Consider the following 19410-nt stretch of genomic DNA (forward strand, 5'->3'; position numbering starts at 1 on the left):
TAAAATGAGCCAAATTGAAGCAGAACAAGTTGTTGGAGTGTCAGAATGCCTAGGTAGAAGTCAAATAAGCGTTCTATGGCTTTATTTCGCTTGGTTGCTTACTCTTGAGTAGAACTGCATGTTCACTCCAGAAATAAGCATCTTTGTAAGATGAGCCAAATTGAAGCAGAACAAGTTGTTGGAGTGTCAGAATGCATAGATAGAAGTCATATAAGCGTTCTATGGCTTTATTTCGCTTAGTTGCTTACTCTTGAGTAGAACTGCATGTTCACTCCCGAAATAAGCATCTTTGTAAAATGAGCCGAATTGAAGCAGAACAAGTTGTTGGAGTGTCAGAATGCATAGATAGAAGTCAAATAAGCGTTCTATGGCTTTATTTCGCTTAGTTGCTTACGCTTGAGTAGAACTGCACGTTCACTCCAGAAATATGCATCTTTGTAAAATGAGCCAAATTGAAGCAGAACAAGTTGTTGGAGTGTCAGAATGCATAGTTAGAAGTCAAATAAGCGTTCTACGGCTTTATTTCGCTTAGTTGCTTACTCTTGAGTAGAACTGCATGTTCACTCCAGAAATAAGCATCTTTGTAAGATGAGCCAAATTTAAGCAGAACAAATTGTTGGAGTGTCAGAACGCATAGAAAGAAGTCAAATAAGCGTTCTATGGCTTTATTTTGCTCAGTTGCTTACTCTTGAGTAGAACTGCACGTTCACTCCAGAAATATGCATCTTTGTAAAATGAGCCAAATTGTAGCAGAACAAGTTGTTGGAGTGTCAGAACGCATAGATAGAAGTCAAATAAGCGTTCTATGGCTTTATTTCGCTTAGTTGCTTACTCTTGAGTAGAACTGCATGTTCACTCCAGAAATATGCATCTTTGTAAAATGAGCCAAATTGAAGCAGAACAAGTTGTTGGAGTGTCAGAACGCATAGATAGAAGTCAAATAAGCGTTCTTTGGCTTTATTTTGCTCAGTTGCTTACTCTTGAGTAGAACTGCATGTTCACTCCAGAAATAAGCATCTTTGTAAGATGAGCCAAATTGAAGCAGAACAAGTTGTTGGAGTGTCAGAATGCATAGATAGAAGTCATATAAGCGTTCTATGGCTTTATTTCGCTTAGTTGCTTACTCTTGAGTAGAACTGCATGTTCACTCCCGAAATAAGCATCTTTGTAAAATGAGCCGAATTGAAGCAGAACAAGTTGTTGGAGTGTCAGAATGCATAGATAGAAGTCAAATAAGCGTTCTATGGCTTTATTTCGCTTAGTTGCTTACTCTTGAGTAGAACTGCACGTTCACTCCAGAAATATGCATCTTTGTAAAATGAGCCAAATTGAAGCAGAACAAGTTGTTGGAGTGTCAGAATGCATAGATAGAAGTCAAATAAGCGTTCTACGGCTTTATTTCGCTTAGTTGCTTACTCTTGAGTAGAACTGCATGTTCACTCCAGAAATAAGCATCTTTGTAAGATGAGCCAAATTGAAGCAGAACAAATTGTTGGAGTGTCAGAACGCATAGATAGAAGTCAAATAAGCGTTCTATGGCTTTATTTCGCTTAGTTGCTTACTCTTGAGTAGAACTGCATCTTCACTCCAGAAATAAGCATCTTCGTAAAATGAGCCAAATTGAAGCAGAACAAGTTGTTGGAGTGTCAGAATGCATAGATAGAAGTCAAATAAGCGTTCTATGGCTTTATTTCGCTTAGTTGCTTACTCTTGAGTAGAACTGCATGTTCACTCCCGAAATAAGCATCTTTGTAAAATGAGCCAAATTGAAGCAGAACAAGTTGTTGGAGTGTCAGAATGCATAGATAGAAGTCAAATAAGCGTTCTATGGCTTTATTTCGCTTAGTTGCTTACTCTTGAGTAGAACTGCACGTTCACTCCAGAAATATGCATCTTTGTAAAATGAGCCAAATTGAAGCAGAACAAGTTTTTGGAGTGTCAGAATGCATAGGTAGAAGTCAAATAAGCGTTCTATGGCTTTATTTCGCTTAGTTGCTTACTCTTGAGTAGAACTGCATGTTCACTCCAGAAATAAGCATCTTTGTAAGATGAGCCAAATTGAAGCAGAACAAGTTGTTGGAGTGTCAGAATGCATAGACAGAAGTCAAATAAGCGTTCTATGGCTTTATTTCGCTTAGTTGCTTACTCTTGAGTAGAACTGCATGTTCACTCCCGAAATAAGCAACTTTGTAAAATGAGCCGAATTGAAGCAGAACAAGTTGTTGGAGTGTCAGAATGCATAGATAGAAGTCAAATAAGCGTTCTATGGCTTTGTTTCGCTTAGTTGCTTACTCTTGAGTAGAACTGCACGTTCACTCCAGAAATAAGCATCTTTGTAAAATGAGCCAAATTGAAGCAGAACAAGTTGTTGGAGTGTCAGAATGCATAGGTAGAAGTCAAATAAGCGTTCTATGGCTTTATTTCGCTTAGTTGCTTACTCTTGAGTAGAACTGCATGTTCACTCCCGAAATAAGCATCTTTGTAAAATGAGCCAAATTGAAGCAGAACAAGTTGTTGGAGTGTCAGAATGCATAGATAGAAGTCAAATAAGCGTTCTATGGCTATATTTCGCTTAGTTGCTTACTCTTGAGTAGAACTGCACGTTCACTCCAGAAATATGCATCTTTGTAAAATGAGCCAAATTGAAGCAGAACAAGTTGTTGGAGAGTCAGAATGCCTAGGTAGAAGTCAAATAAGCGTTCTATGGCTTTATTTCGCTTAGTTGCTTACTCTTGAGTAGAACTGCATGTTCACTCCAGAAATAAGCATCTTCGTAAGATGAGCCAAATTGAAGCAGAACAAGTTGTTGGAGTGTCAGAATGCATAGATAGAAGTCATATAAGCGTTCTATGGCTTTATTTCGCTTAGTTGCTTACTCTTGAGTAGAACTGCATGTTCACTCCCGAAATAAGCATCTTTGTAAAATGAGCCGAATTGAAGCAGAACAAGTTGTTGGAGTGTCAGAATGCATAGATAGAAGTCAAATAAGCGTTCTATGGCTTTATTTCGCTTAGTTGCTTACTCTTGAGTAGAACTGCACGTTCACTCCAGAAATATGCATCTTTGTAAAATGAGCCAAATTGAAGCAGAACAAGTTGTTGGAGTGTCAGAACGCATAGATAGAAGTCAAATAAGCGTTTTATGGCTTTATTTCGCTTAGTTGCTTACTCTTGAGTAGAACTGCATGTTCACTCCAGAAATATGCATCTTTGTAAAATGAGCCAAATTGAAGCAGAACAAGTTGTTGGAGTGTCAGAATGCATAGGTAGTAGTCAAATAAGCGTTCTATGGCTTTATTTCGCTTAGTTGCTTACTCTTGAGTAGAACTGCACGTTCACTCCAGAAATATGCATCTTTGTAAAATGAGCCAAATTGAAGCAGAACAAGTTGTTGGAGTGTCAGAATGCCTAGGTAGAAGTCAAATAAGCGTTCTATGGCTTTATTTCGCTTAGTTGCTTACTCTTGAGTAGAACTGCATGTTCACTCCAGAAATAAGCATCTTTGTAAAATGAGCCAAATTGAAGCAGAACAAGTTGTTGGAGTGTCAGAATGCATAGATAGAAGTCAAATAAGCGTTCTATGGCTTTATTTCGCTTAGTTGCTACTCTTGAGTAGAACTGCATGTTCACTCCCGAAATAAGCATCTTTGTAAAATGAGCCAAATTGAAGCAGAACAAGTTGTTGGAGTGTCAGAATGCATAGATAGAAGTCAAATAAGCGTTCTATGGCTTTATTTCGCTTAGTTGCTTACTCTTGAGTAGAACTGCACGTTCACTCCAGAAATATGCATCTTTGTAAAATGAGCCAAATTGAAGCAGAACAAGTTGTTGGAGTGACAGAATGCATAGGTAGAAGTCAAATAAGCGTTCTATGGCTTTATTTCGCTTAGTTGCTTACTCTTGAGTAGAACTGCAAGTTCACTCCAGAAATAAGCATCTTTGTAAGATGAGCCAAATTGAAGCAGAACAAGTTGTTGGAGTGTCAGAATGCATAGACAGAAGTCAAATAAGCGTTCTATGGCTTTATTTCGCTTAGTTGCTTACTCTTGAGTAGAACTGCATGTTCACTCCCGAAATAAGCATCTTTGTAAAATGAGCCGAATTGAAGCAGAACAAGTTGTTGGAGTGTCAGAATGCATAGATAGAAGTCAAATAAGCGTTCTATGGCTTTGTTTTGCTTAGTTGCTTACTCTTGAGTAGAACTGCACGTTCACTCCAGAAATAAGCATCTTTGTAAAATGAGCCAAATTGAAGCAGAACAAGTTGTTGGAGTGTCAGAATGCATAGGTAGAAATCAAATAAGCGTTCTATGGCTATATTTCGCTTAGTTGCTTACTCTTGAGTAGAACTGCACGTTCACTCCAGAAATATGCATCTTTGTAAAATGAGCCAAATTGAAGCAGAACAAGTTGTTGGAGAGTCAGAATGCCTAGGTAGAAGTCAAATAAGCGTTCTATGGCTTTATTTCGCTTAGTTGCTTACTCTTGAGTAGAACTGCATGTTCACTCCAGAAATAAGCATCTTTGTAAGATGAGCCAAATTGAAGCAGAACAAGTTGTTGGAGTGTCAGAATGCATAGATAGAAGTCATATAAGCGTTCTATGGCTTTATTTCGCTTAGTTGCTTACTCTTGAGTAGAACTGCATGTTCACTCCCGAAATAAGCATCTTTGTAAAATGAGCCGAATTGAAGCAGAACAAGTTGTTGGAGTGTCAGAATGCATAGATAGAAGTCAAATAAGCGTTCTATGGCTTTATTTCGCTTAGTTGCTTACGCTTGAGTAGAACTGCACGTTCACTCCAGAAATATGCATCTTTGTAAAATGAGCCAAATTGAAGCAGAACAAGTTGTTGGAGTGTCAGAATGCATAGTTAGAAGTCAAATAAGCGTTCTACGGCTTTATTTCGCTTAGTTGCTTACTCTTGAGTAGAACTGCATGTTCACTCCAGAAATAAGCATCTTTGTAAGATGAGCCAAATTTAAGCAGAACAAATTGTTGGAGTGTGAGAACGCATAGAAAGAAGTCAAATAAGCGTTCTATGGCTTTATTTTGCTCAGTTGCTTACTCTTGAGTAGAACTGCACGTTCACTCCAGAAATATGCATCTTTGTAAAATGAGCCAAATTGTAGCAGAACAAGTTGTTGGAGTGTCAGAACGCATAGATAGAAGTCAAATAAGCGTTCTATGGCTTTATTTCGCTTAGTTGCTTACTCTTGAGTAGAACTGCATGTTCACTCCAGAAATATGCATCTTTGTAAAATGAGCCAAATTGAAGCAGAACAAGTTGTTGGAGTGTCAGAACGCATAGATAGAAGTCAAATAAGCGTTCTTTGGCTTTATTTTGCTCAGTTGCTTACTCTTGAGTAGAACTGCATGTTCACTCCAGAAATAAGCATCTTTGTAAGATGAGCCAAATTGAAGCAGAACAAGTTGTTGGAGTGTCAGAATGCATAGATAGAAGTCATATAAGCGTTCTATGGCTTTATTTCGCTTAGTTGCTTACTCTTGAGTAGAACTGCATGTTCACTCCCGAAATAAGCATCTTTGTAAAATGAGCCGAATTGAAGCAGAACAAGTTGTTGGAGTGTCAGAATGCATAGATAGAAGTCAAATAAGCGTTCTATGGCTTTATTTCGCTTAGTTGCTTACTCTTGAGTAGAACTGCACGTTCACTCCAGAAATATGCATCTTTGTAAAATGAGCCAAATTGAAGCAGAACAAGTTGTTGGAGTGTCAGAATGCATAGATAGAAGTCAAATAAGCGTTCTACGGCTTTATTTCGCTTAGTTGCTTACTCTTGAGTAGAACTGCATGTTCACTCCAGAAATAAGCATCTTTGTAAGATGAGCCAAATTGAAGCAGAACAAATTGTTGGAGTGTCAGAACGCATAGATAGAAGTCAAATAAGCGTTCTATGGCTTTATTTCGCTTAGTTGCTTACTCTTGAGTAGAACTGCATCTTCACTCCAGAAATAAGCATCTTCGTAAAATGAGCCAAATTGAAGCAGAACAAGTTGTTGGAGTGTCAGAATGCATAGATAGAAGTCAAATAAGCGTTCTATGGCTTTATTTCGCTTAGTTGCTTACTCTTGAGTAGAACTGCATGTTCACTCCCGAAATAAGCATCTTTGTAAAATGAGCCAAATTGAAGCAGAACAAGTTGTTGGAGTGTCAGAATGCATAGATAGAAGTCAAATAAGCGTTCTATGGCTTTATTTCGCTTAGTTGCTTACTCTTGAGTAGAACTGCACGTTCACTCCAGAAATATGCATCTTTGTAAAATGAGCCAAATTGAAGCAGAACAAGTTTTTGGAGTGTCAGAATGCATAGGTAGAAGTCAAATAAGCGTTCTATGGCTTTATTTCGCTTAGTTGCTTACTCTTGAGTAGAACTGCATGTTCACTCCAGAAATAAGCATCTTTGTAAGATGAGCCAAATTGAAGCAGAACAAGTTGTTGGAGTGTCAGAATGCATAGACAGAAGTCAAATAAGCGTTCTATGGCTTTATTTCGCTTAGTTGCTTACTCTTGAGTAGAACTGCATGTTCACTCCCGAAATAAGCAACTTTGTAAAATGAGCCGAATTGAAGCAGAACAAGTTGTTGGAGTGTCAGAATGCATAGATAGCAGTCAAATAAGCGTTCTATGGCTTTGTTTCGCTTAGTTGCTTACTCTTGAGTAGAACTGCACGTTCACTCCAGAAATAAGCATCTTTGTAAAATGAGCCAAATTGAAGCAGAACAAGTTGTTGGAGTGTCAGAATGCATAGGTAGAAGTCAAATAAGCGTTCTATGGCTTTATTTCGCTTAGTTGCTTACTCTTGAGTAGAACTGCATGTTCACTCCCGAAATAAGCATCTTTGTAAAATGAGCCAAATTGAAGCAGAACAAGTTGTTGGAGTGTCAGAATGCATAGATAGAAGTCAAATAAGCGTTCTATGGCTATATTTCGCTTAGTTGCTTACTCTTGAGTAGAACTGCACGTTCACTCCAGAAATATGCATCTTTGTAAAATGAGCCAAATTGAAGCAGAACAAGTTGTTGGAGTGTCAGAACGCATAGATAGAAGTCAAATAAGCGTTCTTTGGCTTTATTTTGCTCAGTTGCTTACTCTTGAGTAGAACTGCATGTTCACTCCAGAAATAAGCATCTTTGTAAGATGAGCCAAATTGAAGCAGAACAAGTTGTTGGAGTGTCAGAATGCATAGATAGAAGTCATATAAGCGTTCTATGGCTTTATTTCGCTTAGTTGCTTACTCTTGAGTAGAACTGCATGTTCACTCCCGAAATAAGCATCTTTGTAAAATGAGCCGAATTGAAGCAGAACAAGTTGTTGGAGTGTCAGAATGCATAGATAGAAGTCAAATAAGCGTTCTATGGCTTTATTTCGCTTAGTTGCTTACTCTTGAGTAGAACTGCACGTTCACTCCAGAAATATGCATCTTTGTAAAATGAGCCAAATTGAAGCAGAACAAGTTGTTGGAGTGTCAGAATGCATAGATAGAAGTCAAATAAGCGTTCTACGGCTTTATTTCGCTTAGTTGCTTACTCTTGAGTAGAACTGCATGTTCACTCCAGAAATAAGCATCTTTGTAAGATGAGCCAAATTGAAGCAGAACAAATTGTTGGAGTGTCAGAACGCATAGATAGAAGTCAAATAAGCGTTCTATGGCTTTATTTCGCTTAGTTGCTTACTCTTGAGTAGAACTGCATCTTCACTCCAGAAATAAGCATCTTCGTAAAATGAGCCAAATTGAAGCAGAACAAGTTGTTGGAGTGTCAGAATGCATAGATAGAAGTCAAATAAGCGTTCTATGGCTTTATTTCGCTTAGTTGCTTACTCTTGAGTAGAACTGCATGTTCACTCCCGAAATAAGCATCTTTGTAAAATGAGCCAAATTGAAGCAGAACAAGTTGTTGGAGTGTCAGAATGCATAGATAGAAGTCAAATAAGCGTTCTATGGCTTTATTTCGCTTAGTTGCTTACTCTTGAGTAGAACTGCACGTTCACTCCAGAAATATGCATCTTTGTAAAATGAGCCAAATTGAAGCAGAACAAGTTTTTGGAGTGTCAGAATGCATAGGTAGAAGTCAAATAAGCGTTCTATGGCTTTATTTCGCTTAGTTGCTTACTCTTGAGTAGAACTGCATGTTCACTCCAGAAATAAGCATCTTTGTAAGATGAGCCAAATTGAAGCAGAACAAGTTGTTGGAGTGTCAGAATGCATAGACAGAAGTCAAATAAGCGTTCTATGGCTTTATTTCGCTTAGTTGCTTACTCTTGAGTAGAACTGCATGTTCACTCCCGAAATAAGCAACTTTGTAAAATGAGCCGAATTGAAGCAGAACAAGTTGTTGGAGTGTCAGAATGCATAGATAGAAGTCAAATAAGCGTTCTATGGCTTTGTTTCGCTTAGTTGCTTACTCTTGAGTAGAACTGCACGTTCACTCCAGAAATAAGCATCTTTGTAAAATGAGCCAAATTGAAGCAGAACAAGTTGTTGGAGTGTCAGAATGCATAGGTAGAAGTCAAATAAGCGTTCTATGGCTTTATTTCGCTTAGTTGCTTACTCTTGAGTAGAACTGCATGTTCACTCCCGAAATAAGCATCTTTGTAAAATGAGCCAAATTGAAGCAGAACAAGTTGTTGGAGTGTCAGAATGCATAGATAGAAGTCAAATAAGCGTTCTATGGCTATATTTCGCTTAGTTGCTTACTCTTGAGTAGAACTGCACGTTCACTCCAGAAATATGCATCTTTGTAAAATGAGCCAAATTGAAGCAGAACAAGTTGTTGGAGAGTCAGAATGCCTAGGTAGAAGTCAAATAAGCGTTCTATGGCTTTATTTCGCTTAGTTGCTTACTCTTGAGTAGAACTGCATGTTCACTCCAGAAATAAGCATCTTTGTAAGATGAGCCAAATTGAAGCAGAACAAGTTGTTGGAGTGTCAGAATGCATAGATAGAAGTCATATAAGCGTTCTATGGCTTTATTTCGCTTAGTTGCTTACTCTTGAGTAGAACTGCATGTTCACTCCCGAAATAAGCATCTTTGTAAAATGAGCCGAATTGAAGCAGAACAAGTTGTTGGAGTGTCAGAATGCATAGATAGAAGTCAAATAAGCGTTCTATGGCTTTATTTCGCTTAGTTGCTTACTCTTGAGTAGAACTGCACGTTCACTCCAGAAATATGCATCTTTGTAAAATGAGCCAAATTGAAGCAGAACAAGTTGTTGGAGTGTCAGAACGCATAGATAGAAGTCAAATAAGCGTTTTATGGCTTTATTTCGCTTAGTTGCTTACTCTTGAGTAGAACTGCATGTTCACTCCAGAAATATGCATCTTTGTAAAATGAGCCAAATTGAAGCAGAACAAGTTGTTGGAGTGTCAGAACGCATAGATAGAAGTCAAATAAGCGTTCTTTGGCTTTATTTTGCTCAGTTGCTTACTCTTGAGTAGAACTGCATGTTCACTCCAGAAATAAGCATCTTTGTAAGATGAGCCAAATTGAAGCAGAACAAGTTGTTGGAGTGTCAGAATGCATAGGTAGTAGTCAAATAAGCGTTCTATGGCTTTATTTCGCTTAGTTGCTTACTCTTGAGTAGAACTGCACGTTCACTCCAGAAATATGCATCTTTGTAAAATGAGCCAAATTGAAGCAGAACAAGTTGTTGGAGTGTCAGAATGCCTAGGTAGAAGTCAAATAAGCGTTCTATGGCTTTATTTCGCTTAGTTGCTTACTCTTGAGTAGAACTGCATGTTCACTCCAGAAATAAGCATCTTTGTAAAATGAGCCAAATTGAAGCAGAACAAGTTGTTGGAGTGTCAGAATGCATAGATAGAAGTCAAATAAGCGTTCTATGGCTTTATTTCGCTTAGTTGCTACTCTTGAGTAGAACTGCATGTTCACTCCCGAAATAAGCATCTTTGTAAAATGAGCCAAATTGAAGCAGAACAAGTTGTTGGAGTGTCAGAATGCATAGATAGAAGTCAAATAAGCGTTCTATGGCTTTATTTCGCTTAGTTGCTTACTCTTGAGTAGAACTGCACGTTCACTCCAGAAATATGCATCTTTGTAAAATGAGCCAAATTGAAGCAGAACAAGTTGTTGGAGAGTCAGAATGCCTAGGTAGAAGTCAAATAAGCGTTCTATGGCTTTATTTCGCTTGGTTGCTTACTCTTGAGTAGAACTGCATGTTCACTCCAGAAATAAGCATCTTTGTAAGATGAGCCAAATTGAAGCAGAACAAGTTGTTGGAGTGTCAGAATGCATAGATAGAAGTCATATAAGCGTTCTATGGCTTTATTTCGCTTAGTTGCTTACTCTTGAGTAGAACTGCATGTTCACTCCCGAAATAAGCATCTTTGTAAAATGAGCCGAATTGAAGCAGAACAAGTTGTTGGAGTGTCAGAATGCATAGATAGAAGTCAAATAAGCGTTCTATGGCTTTATTTCGCTTAGTTGCTTACGCTTGAGTAGAACTGCACGTTCACTCCAGAAATATGCATCTTTGTAAAATGAGCCAAATTGAAGCAGAACAAGTTGTTGGAGTGTCAGAATGCATAGTTAGAAGTCAAATAAGCGTTCTACGGCTTTATTTCGCTTAGTTGCTTACTCTTGAGTAGAACTGCATGTTCACTCCAGAAATAAGCATCTTTGTAAGATGAGCCAAATTTAAGCAGAACAAATTGTTGGAGTGTCAGAACGCATAGAAAGAAGTCAAATAAGCGTTCTATGGCTTTATTTTGCTCAGTTGCTTACTCTTGAGTAGAACTGCACGTTCACTCCAGAAATATGCATCTTTGTAAAATGAGCCAAATTGTAGCAGAACAAGTTGTTGGAGTGTCAGAACGCATAGATAGAAGTCAAATAAGCGTTCTATGGCTTTATTTCGCTTAGTTGCTTACTCTTGAGTAGAACTGCATGTTCACTCCAGAAATATGCATCTTTGTAAAATGAGCCAAATTGAAGCAGAACAAGTTGTTGGAGTGTCAGAACGCATAGATAGAAGTCAAATAAGCGTTCTTTGGCTTTATTTTGCTCAGTTGCTTACTCTTGAGTAGAACTGCATGTTCACTCCAGAAATAAGCATCTTTGTAAGATGAGCCAAATTGAAGCAGAACAAGTTGTTGGAGTGTCAGAATGCATAGATAGAAGTCATATAAGCGTTCTATGGCTTTATTTCGCTTAGTTGCTTACTCTTGAGTAGAACTGCATGTTCACTCCCGAAATAAGCATCTTTGTAAAATGAGCCGAATTGAAGCAGAACAAGTTGTTGGAGTGTCAGAATGCATAGATAGAAGTCAAATAAGCGTTCTATGGCTTTATTTCGCTTAGTTGCTTACTCTTGAGTAGAACTGCACGTTCACTCCAGAAATATGCATCTTTGTAAAATGAGCCAAATTGAAGCAGAACAAGTTGTTGGAGTGTCAGAATGCATAGATAGAAGTCAAATAAGCGTTCTACGGCTTTATTTCGCTTAGTTGCTTACTCTTGAGTAGAACTGCATGTTCACTCCAGAAATAAGCATCTTTGTAAGATGAGCCAAATTGAAGCAGAACAAATTGTTGGAGTGTCAGAACGCATAGATAGAAGTCAAATAAGCGTTCTATGGCTTTATTTCGCTTAGTTGCTTACTCTTGAGTAGAACTGCATCTTCACTCCAGAAATAAGCATCTTCGTAAAATGAGCCAAATTGAAGCAGAACAAGTTGTTGGAGTGTCAGAATGCATAGATAGAAGTCAAATAAGCGTTCTATGGCTTTATTTCGCTTAGTTGCTTACTCTTGACTAGAACTGCATGTTCACTCCCGAAATAAGCATCTTTGTAAAATGAGCCAAATTGAAGCAGAACAAGTTGTTGGAGTGTCAGAATGCATAGATAGAAGTCAAATAAGCGTTCTATGGCTTTATTTCGCTTAGTTGCTTACTCTTGAGTAGAACTGCACGTTCACTCCAGAAATATGCATCTTTGTAAAATGAGCCAAATTGAAGCAGAACAAGTTTTTGGAGTGTCAGAATGCATAGGTAGAAGTCAAATAAGCGTTCTATGGCTTTATTTCGCTTAGTTGCTTACTCTTGAGTAGAACTGCATGTTCACTCCAGAAATAAGCATCTTTGTAAGATGAGCCAAATTGAAGCAGAACAAGTTGTTGGAGTGTCAGAATGCATAGACAGAAGTCAAATAAGCGTTCTATGGCTTTATTTCGCTTAGTTGCTTACTCTTGAGTAGAACTGCATGTTCACTCCCGAAATAAGCAACTTTGTAAAATGAGCCGAATTGAAGCAGAACAAGTTGTTGGAGTGTCAGAATGCATAGATAGAAGTCAAATAAGCGTTCTATGGCTTTGTTTCGCTTAGTTGCTTACTCTTGAGTAGAACTGCACGTTCACTCCAGAAATAAGCATCTTTGTAAAATGAGCCAAATTGAAGCAGAACAAGTTGTTGGAGTGTCAGAATGCATAGGTAGAAGTCAAATAAGCGTTCTATGGCTTTATTTCGCTTAGTTGCTTACTCTTGAGTAGAACTGCATGTTCACTCCAGAAATAAGCATCTTTGTAAGATGAGCCAAATTGAAGCAGAACAAGTTGTTGGAGTGTCAGAATGCATAGATAGAAGTCATATAAGCGTTCTATGGCTTTATTTCGCTTAGTTGCTTACTCTTGAGTAGAACTGCATGTTCACTCCCGAAATAAGCATCTTTGTAAAATGAGCCGAATTGAAGCAGAACAAGTTGTTGGAGTGTCAGAATGCATAGATAGAAGTCAAATAAGCGTTCTATGGCTTTATTTCGCTTAGTTGCTTACTCTTGAGTAGAACTGCACGTTCACTCCAGAAATATGCATCTTTGTAAAATGAGCCAAATTGAAGCAGAACAAGTTGTTGGAGTGTCAGAATGCATAGATAGAAGTCAAATAAGCGTTCTACGGCTTTATTTCGCTTAGTTGCTTACTCTTGAGTAGAACTGCATGTTCACTCCAGAAATAAGCATCTTTGTAAGATGAGCCAAATTGAAGCAGAACAAATTGTTGGAGTGTCAGAACGCATAGATAGAAGTCAAATAAGCGTTCTATGGCTTTATTTCGCTTAGTTGCTTACTCTTGAGTAGAACTGCATCTTCACTCCAGAAATAAGCATCTTCGTAAAATGAGCCAAATTGAAGCAGAACAAGTTGTTGGAGTGTCAGAATGCATAGATAGAAGTCAAATAAGCGTTCTATGGCTTTATTTCGCTTAGTTGCTTACTCTTGAGTAGAACTGCATGTTCACTCCCGAAATAAGCATCTTTGTAAAATGAGCCAAATTGAAGCAGAACAAGTTGTTGGAGTGTCAGAATGCATAGATAGAAGTCAAATAAGCGTTCTATGGCTTTATTTCGCTTAGTTGCTTACTCTTGAGTAGAACTGCACGTTCACTCCAGAAATATGCATCTTTGTAAAATGAGCCAAATTGAAGCAGAACAAGTTTTTGGAGTGTCAGAATGCATAGGTAGAAGTCAAATAAGCGTTCTATGGCTTTATTTCGCTTAGTTGCTTACTCTTGAGTAGAACTGCATGTTCACTCCAGAAATAAGCATCTTTGTAAGATGAGCCAAATTGAAGCAGAACAAGTTGTTGGAGTGTCAGAATGCATAGACAGAAGTCAAATAAGCGTTCTATGGCTTTATTTCGCTTAGTTGCTTACTCTTGAGTAGAACTGCATGTTCACTCCCGAAATAAGCAACTTTGTAAAATGAGCCGAATTGAAGCAGAACAAGTTGTTGGAGTGTCAGAATGCATAGATAGAAGTCAAATAAGCGTTCTATGGCTTTGTTTCGCTTAGTTGCTTACTCTTGAGTAGAACTGCACGTTCACTCCAGAAATAAGCATCTTTGTAAAATGAGCCAAATTGAAGCAGAACAAGTTGTTGGAGTGTCAGAATGCATAGGTAGAAGTCAAATAAGCGTTCTATGGCTTTATTTCGCTTAGTTGCTTACTCTTGAGTAGAACTGCATGTTCACTCCCGAAATAAGCATCTTTGTAAAATGAGCCAAATTGAAGCAGAACAAGTTGTTGGAGTGTCAGAATGCATAGATAGAAGTCAAATAAGCGTTCTATGGCTATATTTCGCTTAGTTGCTTACTCTTGAGTAGAACTGCACGTTCACTCCAGAAATATGCATCTTTGTAAAATGAGCCAAATTGAAGCAGAACAAGTTGTTGGAGAGTCAGAATGCCTAGGTAGAAGTCAAATAAGCGTTCTATGGCTTTATTTCGCTTAGTTGCTTACTCTTGAGTAGAACTGCATGTTCACTCCAGAAATAAGCATCTTTGTAAGATGAGCCAAATTGAAGCAGAACAAGTTGTTGGAGTGTCAGAATGCATAGATAGAAGTCATATAAGCGTTCTATGGCTTTATTTCGCTTAGTTGCTTACTCTTGAGTAGAACTGCATGTTCACTCCCGAAATAAGCATCTTTGTAAAATGAGCCGAATTGAAGCAGAACAAGTTGTTGGAGTGTCAGAATGCATAGATAGAAGTCAAATAAGCGTTCTATGGCTTTATTTCGCTTAGTTGCTTACTCTTGAGTAGAACTGCACGTTCACTCCAGAAATATGCATCTTTGTAAAATGAGCCAAATTGAAGCAGAACAAGTTGTTGGAGTGTCAGAACGCATAGATAGAAGTCAAATAAGCGTTTTATGGCTTTATTTCGCTTAGTTGCTTACTCTTGAGTAGAACTGCATGTTCACTCCAGAAATATGCATCTTTGTAAAATGAGCCAAATTGAAGCAGAACAAGTTGTTGGAGTGTCAGAACGCATAGATAGAAGTCAAATAAGCGTTCTTTGGCTTTATTTTGCTCAGTTGCTTACTCTTGAGTAGAACTGCATGTTCACTCCAGAAATAAGCATCTTTGTAAGATGAGCCAAATTGAAGCAGAACAAGTTGTTGGAGTGTCAGAATGCATAGGTAGAAGTCAAATAAGCGTTCTATGGCTTTATTTCGCTTAGTTGCTTACTCTTGAGTAGAACTGCATGTTCACTCCAGAAATAAGCATCTTTGTAAGATGAGCCAAATTGAAGCAGAACAAGTTGTTGGAGTGTCAGAATGCATAGATAGAAGTCATATAAGCGTTCTATGGCTTTATTTCGTTTAGTTGCTTACTCTTGAGTAGAACTGCATGTTCACTCCCGAAATAAGCATCTTTGTAAAATGAGCCGAATTGAAGCAGAACAAGTTGTTGGAGTGTCAGAATGCATAGATAGAAGTCAAATAAGCGTTCTATGGCTTTATTTCGCTTAGTTGCTTACTCTTGAGTAGAACTGCACGTTCACTCCAGAAATATGCATCTTTGTAAAATGAGCCAAATTGAAGCAGAACAAGTTGTTGGAGTGTCAGAATGCATAGATAGAAGTCAAATAAGCGTTCTACGGCTTTATTTCGCTTAGTTGCTTACTCTTGAGTAGAACTGCATGTTCACTCCAGAAATAAGCATCTTTGTAAGATGAGCCAAATTGAAGCAGAACAAATTGTTGGAGTGTCAGAACGCATAGATAGAAGTCAAATAAGCGTTCTATGGCTTTATTTCGCTTAGTTGCTTACTCTTGAGTAGAACTGCATCTTCACTCCAGAAATAAGCATCTTCGTAAAATGAGCCAAATTGAAGCAGAACAAGTTGTTGGAGTGTCAGAATGCATAGATAGAAGTCAAATAAGCGTTCTATGGCTTTATTTCGCTTAGTTGCTTACTCTTGAGTAGAACTGCATGTTCACTCCCGAAATAAGCATCTTTGTAAAATGAGCCAAATTGAAGCAGAACAAGTTGTTGGAGTGTCAGAATGCATAGATAGAAGTCAAATAAGCGTTCTATGGCTTTATTTCGCTTAGTTGCTTACTCTTGAGTAGAACTGCACGTTCACTCCAGAAATATGCATCTTTGTAAAATGAGCCAAATTGAAGCAGAACAAGTTTTTGGAGTGTCAGAATGCATAGGTAGAAGTCAAATAAGCGTTCTATGGCTTTATTTCGCTTAGTTGCTTACTCTTGAGTAGAACTGCATGTTCACTCCAGAAATAAGCATCTTTGTAAGATGAGCCAAATTGAAGCAGAACAAGTTGTTGGAGTGTCAGAATGCATAGACAGAAGTCAAATAAGCGTTCTATGGCTTTATTTCGCTTAGTTGCTTACTCTTGAGTAGAACTGCATGTTCACTCCCGAAATAAGCAACTTTGTAAAATGAGCCGAATTGAAGCAGAACAAGTTGTTGGAGTGTCAGAATGCATAGATAGAAGTCAAATAAGCGTTCTATGGCTTTGTTTCGCTTAGTTGCTTACTCTTGAGTAGAACTGCACGTTCACTCCAGAAATAAGCATCTTTGTAAAATGAGCCAAATTGAAGCAGAACAAGTTGTTGGAGTGTCAGAATGCATAGGTAGAAGTCAAATAAGCGTTCTATGGCTTTATTTCGCTTAGTTGCTTACTCTTGAGTAGAACTGCATGTTCACTCCCGAAATAAGCATCTTTGTAAAATGAGCCAAATTGAAGCAGAACAAGTTGTTGGAGTGTCAGAATGCATAGATAGAAGTCAAATAAGCGTTCTATGGCTATATTTCGCTTAGTTGCTTACTCTTGAGTAGAACTGCACGTTCACTCCAGAAATATGCATCTTTGTAAAATGAGCCAAATTGAAGCAGAACAAGTTGTTGGAGAGTCAGAATGCCTAGGTAGAAGTCAAATAAGCGTTCTATGGCTTTATTTCGCTTAGTTGCTTACTCTTGAGTAGAACTGCATGTTCACTCCAGAAATAAGCATCTTTGTAAGATGAGCCAAATTGAAGCAGAACAAGTTGTTGGAGTGTCAGAATGCATAGATAGAAGTCATATAAGCGTTCTATGGCTTTATTTCGCTTAGTTGCTTACTCTTGAGTAGAACTGCATGTTCACTCCCGAAATAAGCATCTTTGTAAAATGAGCCGAATTGAAGCAGAACAAGTTGTTGGAGTGTCAGAATGCATAGATAGAAGTCAAATAAGCGTTCTATGGCTTTATTTCGCTTAGTTGCTTACTCTTGAGTAGAACTGCACGTTCACTCCAGAAATATGCATCTTTGTAAAATGAGCCAAATTGAAGCAGAACAAGTTGTTGGAGTGTCAGAACGCATAGATAGAAGTCAAATAAGCGTTTTATGGCTTTATTTCGCTTAGTTGCTTACTCTTGAGTAGAACTGCATGTTCACTCCAGAAATATGCATCTTTGTAAAATGAGCCAAATTGAAGCAGAACAAGTTGTTGGAGTGTCAGAACGCATAGATAGAAGTCAAATAAGCGTTCTTTGGCTTTATTTTGCTCAGTTGCTTACTCTTGAGTAGAACTGCATGTTCACTCCAGAAATAAGCATCTTTGTAAGATGAGCCAAATTGAAGCAGAACAAGTTGTTGGAGTGTCAGAATGCATAGGTAGTAGTCAAATAAGCGTTCTATGGCTTTATTTCGCTTAGTTGCTTACTCTTGAGTAGAACTGCACGTTCACTCCAGAAATATGCATCTTTGTAAAATGAGCCAAATTGAAGCAGAACAAGTTGTTGGAGTGTCAGAATGCCTAGGTAGAAGTCAAATAAGCGTTCTATGGCTTTATTTCGCTTAGTTGCTTACTCTTGAGTAGAACTGCATGTTCACTCCAGAAATAAGCATCTTTGTAAAATGAGCCAAATTGAAGCAGAACAAGTTGTTGGAGTGTCAGAATGCATAGATAGAAGTCAAATAAGCGTTCTATGGCTTTATTTCGCTTAGTTGCTACTCTTGAGTAGAACTGCATGTTCACTCCCGAAATAAGCATCTTTGTAAAATGAGCCAAATTGAAGCAGAACAAGTTGTTGGAGTGTCAGAATGCATAGATAGAAGTCAAATAAGCGTTCTATGGCTTTATTTCGCTTAGTTGCTTACTCTTGAGTAGAACTGCACGTTCACTCCAGAAATATGCATCTTTGTAAAATGAGCCAAATTGAAGCAGAACAAGTTGTTGGAGTGACAGAATGCATAGGTAGAAGTCAAATAAGCGTTCTATGGCTTTATTTCGCTTAGTTGCTTACTCTTGAGTAGAACTGCAAGTTCACTCCAGAAATAAGCATCTTTGTAAGATGAGCCAAATTGAAGCAGAACAAGTTGTTGGAGTGTCAGAATGCATAGACAGAAGTCAAATAAGCGTTCTATGGCTTTATTTCGCTTAGTTGCTTACTCTTGAGTAGAACTGCATGTTCACTCCCGAAATAAGCATCTTTGTAAAATGAGCCGAATTGAAGCAGAACAAGTTGTTGGAGTGTCAGAATGCATAGATAGAAGTCAAATAAGCGTTCTATGGCTTTGTTTTGCTTAGTTGCTTACTCTTGAGTAGAACTGCACGTTCACTCCAGAAATAAGCATCTTTGTAAAATGAGCCAAATTGAAGCAGAACAAGTTGTTGGAGTGTCAGAATGCATAGGTAGAAGTCAAATAAGCGTTCTATGGCTATATTTCGCTTAGTTGCTTACTCTTGAGTAGAACTGCACGTTCACTCCAGAAATATGCATCTTTGTAAAATGAGCCAAATTGAAGCAGAACAAGTTGTTGGAGAGTCAGAATGCCTAGGTAGAAGTCAAATAAGCGTTCTATGGCTTTATTTCGCTTAGTTGCTTACTCTTGAGTAGAACTGCATGTTCACTCCAGAAATAAGCATCTTTGTAAGATGAGCCAAATTGAAGCAGAACAAGTTGTTGGAGTGTCAGAATGCATAGATAGAAGTCATATAAGCGTTCTATGGCTTTATTTCGCTTAGTTGCTTACTCTTGAGTAGAACTGCATGTTCACTCCCGAAATAAGCATCTTTGTAAAATGAGCCGAATTGAAGCAGAACAAGTTGTTGGAGTGTCAGAATGCATAGATAGAAGTCAAATAAGCGTTCTATGGCTTTATTTCGCTTAGTTGCTTACTCTTGAGTAGAACTGCACGTTCACTCCAGAAATATGCATCTTTGTAAAATGAGCCAAATTGAAGCAGAACAAGTTGTTGGAGTGTCAGAACGCATAGATAGAAGTCAAATAAGCGTTTTATGGCTTTATTTCGCTTAGTTGCTTACTCTTGAGTAGAACTGCATGTTCACTCCAGAAATATGCATCTTTGTAAAATGAGCCAAATTGAAGCAGAACAAGTTGTTGGAGTGTCAGAACACATAGATAGAAGTCAAATAAGCGTTCTTTGGCTTTATTTTGCTCAGTTGCTTACTCTTGAGTAGAACTGCATGTTCACTCCAGAAATAAGCATCTTTGTAAGATGAGCCAAATTGAAGCAGAACAAGTTGTTGGAGTGTCAGAATGCATAGGTAGTAGTCAAATAAGCGTTCTATGGCTTTATTTCGCTTAGTTGCTTACTCTTGAGTAGAACTGCACGTTCACTCCAGAAATATGCAT

The sequence above is a fragment of the Zootoca vivipara genome, chromosome 12 (assembly GCF_965207765.1).
Source record: "Zootoca vivipara chromosome 12, rZooViv2.hap1.1, whole genome shotgun sequence".
In the NCBI taxonomy this organism is placed as follows: domain Eukaryota; kingdom Metazoa; phylum Chordata; class Lepidosauria; order Squamata; family Lacertidae; genus Zootoca; species Zootoca vivipara.